Source organism: Alligator sinensis, unplaced genomic scaffold (genome assembly GCF_000455745.1).
Source record: "Alligator sinensis unplaced genomic scaffold, ASM45574v1 scaffold487_1, whole genome shotgun sequence".
NCBI classification, from domain to species: Eukaryota; Metazoa; Chordata; order Crocodylia; family Alligatoridae; genus Alligator; species Alligator sinensis.
Window position 1 is genome coordinate 20028 of NW_005842301.1, and position 5110 is coordinate 25137.

Below are 5110 nucleotides of genomic sequence, written 5' to 3' on the forward strand. Positions count from 1 at the left end.
TCCCAGCAGCTCGCTGCCTCTCTCGCCAAAGAGCGGGCTGTGGTCATGAAAGCCAAAGCCTTCCTGATGACACCAGCACCGCAGTCTTTGGTTGACCACATAGATCCTCCTGTCCCTTCTCAGCCCATAGCCTGAGAATGGGAGGATCGACGAGAACACTACCTGTGCCCCCAGACCCTTAAGCCCCGCTGAGGGAGACGGAGACGATCCTGCGGTGTTCCTAAGCAACTTCAAAAGACAAGCCCAGCGGTGTAAGGTGCCGGAGGAAAAGCTCATGATGCACTTGTCTGCTCTGGTAGAAGGCGATATGGCGGTGGTCCTGAACAGCCTGCCCTCAGATGCAGCGGATGACTATAATGCCTTTAAAGCGGCTGTGTCTAAAGGTTCAAGTTGGGACCGGACTATTTTCGGAAAAAATTCCGGAATACGCACCCACAACCCAGGAAGTCATTGACTGATTATGTGGCCCTGTTGGAGGACACATACTTTAAATGGTTAGCCGAAGTCAAGGTTGACACTTTAGAAAAGTCACACCAGCTCATGGTGCTGGAACAATTCTATTTTTGGTGTCCGAGAGAGGTTAAGACCCTGGTCAGGGACAGGGACCCCAAAAGTGCTCAAGAGGCCACTGAAATTGCAGACCGACTGTTGCTAAATCGTGAGAAGCCTCCCTACTCTGGGAAGGAACAAAAAGGGTTCCAAAGAGGGGGGAAGGGAGGTCCAGGTCAAAAAGGGGAAAGAGGGCCACCTCCTGCAGCGCGCAAGGCAGCCCCAGATTCGGACAAACCACCCAATTCGGAAAAGAGGGGGTGCTATAACTGTGGAGAGCTGGGCCACATCAAGCCCAACTAACCGAAGCTAAGCAATAGACCCAGGCCCGTCAGGCGTGCAACAGCCGTGAGCAGTGAGGGGGAAGGCCAGAGCCACTCTGAGGGGAGTCTCTGTTGCTACAGGATCACAAACTTGGAGGAGGTGATGGCCCCCCACCGGACCATGATCACGGTAAAGGAGAGGACCCTTGTGGGGGAACTGGACATGGGGTCCAGTGTGACAATCAATTCCAACTTGTCTCGCCCACAGACATAATCCTGGGGAAGACCCTCCAGTAGCATCATCAACAGCATCAACGGTACCCAAATGGAACTGTCACAGAGCCTGTCATTTTATAAAGGAATTGACAGCAAGAAATAAAGATGTTATGTTGTATTGTGTTGGACATATGACGTCATTCATGGTGTGTCATGGCTTACCTTGTGTTTTTATGTCTATATGTGTATTATGAAAAAAACCGAGTACTTAAGAAAATTGTATCTTTGGAAGCTTTAGGGTTGAAAACCCCTTTGTCAGGCTGAGGAAGTACCTGCAGTTGGTCCTGGATGGAAGGAATAGTAAAGAAGTTCATGGGCCCAGCTCTGAAAAGTGGTTTGTACATTCAAACAAGCACCTAACCTCATCACCAGAACTGAAGCCAACTTCCTACAGCTCAAAACGCAAAATCTGCCAACTCTCTCCAGTACCCCCTCAAACTGCACACCAGAATTTATCAAAAACGACAAAACAGTAGTTACCTGAGGGGGCACATTCCTTACCAAAAAAACACTCTGCCTCCAGTCTCTCAGGCCTGATCCTGAGAGGGAATAAATGACAATGCAAACCACTTTTCATGGGCCTATGAACTGCACTTCATCAGCCTCCTAGGTAGTAAGTACAGAAACTCATGGACTCAATCTACACAGTGGAGTTCTGGCACACTGTGACCTGCCAGACATCTGACACCCCAGGCACCTCTGCACTTTTCCCTGCATTGTTCCATTCATCTTTTCCCCCTTCCCTGCCACCCCAGCCTCAGCTAAGCTGAGCTCACCGGGAGCCTCACAACTGCACTGCAACCAGCAGAGCGTCAGGCCTGTCAAAGACGTGACAGGTCTGGGCATTCCCCAGCCAGGACTTTGCGTGCATGCATTAGCTGTAGGCTATGGCGCCTCCTACCCACCTTTCACCAGGGGATCATTGGCCCTGGCATTTACGGGGCTGCCGCACTGCCAGCAGTCCCACCAGGCCTCCCTACCCTGGCACGGTGCAGTTTTAGTGGTCATGCCCAGGACCTGGGGCCTCCTCCTTCCCCATAGCCCCAATCCCATACCTCCAAGTTCATCCTGGCAGGGGAACGAGCTCAGCAGGGACATGATCTTCCCAGGCTGGTGATGCAGTTAGTGCCCCCTCCAGCTGAAAGTGGGGCATTACTTGGCTTTTCAAAACCTCAAAAAAGGAAATCGGTGCAGATGGAGTGAGGAGGGTGGCACTCAGTCCATCTGCAGGTGGAGCTTGGGGAACCCCAGCAGCAGGAGGTTCACCTTTAAGAACACCAGCTGCTCCACCAACGTAGGATCCAAGCAGGTGCGGTGGGGTGTCACAACATCCCCAGCAATGCTGGGGAGGGTGTCCAACCCTCTCGCTTGGAACACTGGTCGGTGGACAGGACAGGTTTTGCTGGGCAACCATGGCCAGATCCTGCCACATCTGGTTGCAGCTTGCCCACTAGGCCAAGGGGTTGCAGTCCAGTGGCTCCACATCCTCAGCAAGATAGGTAGTCACCGAAGCCTTGGCGCTACCTGCCCGAGGCTGGGGTCTGGTGCGTTTGGAACCCAGCATTGAAGCCATGCCCATGGCCCACATTGGCAGTGGCTGGCATGGAGGAGACTGGCTGGTGCTGGTGCCAGTGCTGGTGCTGGGAGTGCTGGCACAGGAAAGTGGATCCCCCTCTTCCACATCCCCTTGCCTCTGCTGTTCAGCCTTCCTGACTTTGTTGACCAGCCTCCAGTGATTGAGGGTTTTGGGGCTGCCACTGCACATGCTTCCCTTCACCCTCCGTCTCCTCCCCCTATAGAGCAGAGCCAGACCACCAATGGGGACTTAACCATATACCTTTTAATGAGAGAACAGTACTGGGAACTTAACCAGTATAGGGGACACTACAATGCCCCGAGAGGGCAGGATTCAACAAAGGTTAGACACTTACAATCATAGACATATTCATCCAGTTGACAAAAGACAGGGTTAACCAAAATGTAAAACACAAACAACAGAACAAACAAGACTGGTTGGTGAAATTATAAAAAGGCACAAAATACAAAATGTCAAATGCCAAGGAATATAGGGCCTAGGTACCTGGAGGGGGAGAAAGGGGGAAAACACAATGACCCCTTTCCACTGCAACAAGAATTTTCCCTTGCTACTTCACTCAACCCAGCTGGGACTTGAACATGAATCTCCCACATGATAGATAGATACTCTACCACACAGCCACCAGTGTTGACATTGTGTCAAGCTGCTAGCGGACTTGACCTTTCCAGAGCCCCTGCCTCATGCCGAGCTGCCTAGCCTCTGACTAGAGGACTGGAAGCAGAGCTGGGAACCTCTCAGGTTGCTGCTCAGATCCTTGCTGGAGCTGGGGAGCCTCTCCTGCTGGCCGCAGCCTCTCATAAGGGATCCTGGAGCCCAGTGGGGAGCCTCTTCTGCTGGCCGCATGCCGTGCTGCTGAGGGTCCAACTGCTGCCTGCAGGTCCCACTCCTTCAGGTGCTTCTGGGGCAACTGCTCCCTCCCCACTGGCCCAGCTCTTGCCAGATCTTTGAAGCTCCTTCTTTGTGGTCCCTTGCTGGTCTCTCCTGAGTCAGCTGTGCTGCCCCTTTTATTCCCCTCCAGGTGACCCAAAAGGCCAATCATGGGACATGGAGGGTGAGTCTCTGGGGCCTGATTGGTCAGGAAAGGGAATCCCAAGTCCTCCAATCATCTTTTACCCTTTCAAAGTCAGTGCCAGTTAGCCCGTCACACCTGTGTCCAGTGATAAAAGGTTTTGGGGCTGCCAGTGCACATGCTCCCCTTCACCCTTGGGTCACACATGCCTGCCATCATGTGGACTGTACTGGACCACAAGGGATCTAGCTATCTCCTGATGCCCTCCTTCAGCCGCCTCACCAGTGGCTGCACGTGTGGTGACAGCGCCCAGCCAGGAACATTGATCCCCTGGAAGTCTCCATTTGGTTCTCCAGTTCCCTCACTAGGGGGATCATCTGGCTGAGGAAGGCATCACCAGTGCCAAGGGTCTCGATGGTCTCGAGGAAGGGCTTGAGGACCACCAACATCTGGGAGATGGTACCCCACTCAGTTCTGTTCAGGGGGGCGCTGATCCCAATCTCCCCGAGCAAGGCCATCTCATGGATGGCCTTCTGTTGCTCCACCAGCCTCTCGAGCATCAGGTACGTGGAGTTCCACCGAGTCTCCACATTCTGTACGATTCTCTGCTGTGGGATGCTGAGCTCTGCCTGTTTCTCCCACAGCATCTTGCCCCCCTTGATGCTGCGGTGGAAGTAGCCTGCCACCTTCCTGCATTTCGAAATCAGCTGGCTTGTAGCAGTACTGTTGGTGGCACCATCACCAGCAGTCCTCTCCCCCTCCACGGCATCCCTCACTATTAGGTGCAGCCTATGTGTCACACAGTGGATGCCAGCAAAGTTGGCATCACGGACAGCCTTCACCATATTGGCCCCATTGTCGGTGACCATGAACCCGCGGGGGAGCTTGGCCTGCCCAATGAGCCACCCCTGCACCATGCGGTTCATGGTCCCCATGATCTCCCTTCCTGTGTGGGACTCATCCAGCACCTCAGCTTGCAGTAGAACCTACCAACAGCCTGACTGATCACACCAGTGCCCCATGAGGGAGAGGTAGGCATGATCGCCACCCCGGTTGCTCCAGATATCAGAGGTGAAGTGGAAGGCTACCTTCAGCCCTGCCTTGTGCAGCTCCTCCCTCAAGTACTCCCTGCATGCCTGATACAGGGAGGGCACCACCGCCTTGCTAAAGGTGGTGTGTGCGGGCACTTTGTAAGTGCACTTTGCACTTTGTAAGTGCACGTCTGGCCCATTGGGCCAGACGTGCTAGGAACTGCCTGAACCCTGGCCACTCAACTATGGATAGCCAGCCCTTCTCCCGAGCAAGCATCTCCCCAATGCTCTGGGTGATCTTGTGCGCCTTGGGAACGTGCCCCCCTTTCTGTCCACCTTTCCCCCACTGGTCTAGGGTGGCCTGCCACTGCGTTGGGGGTATGGG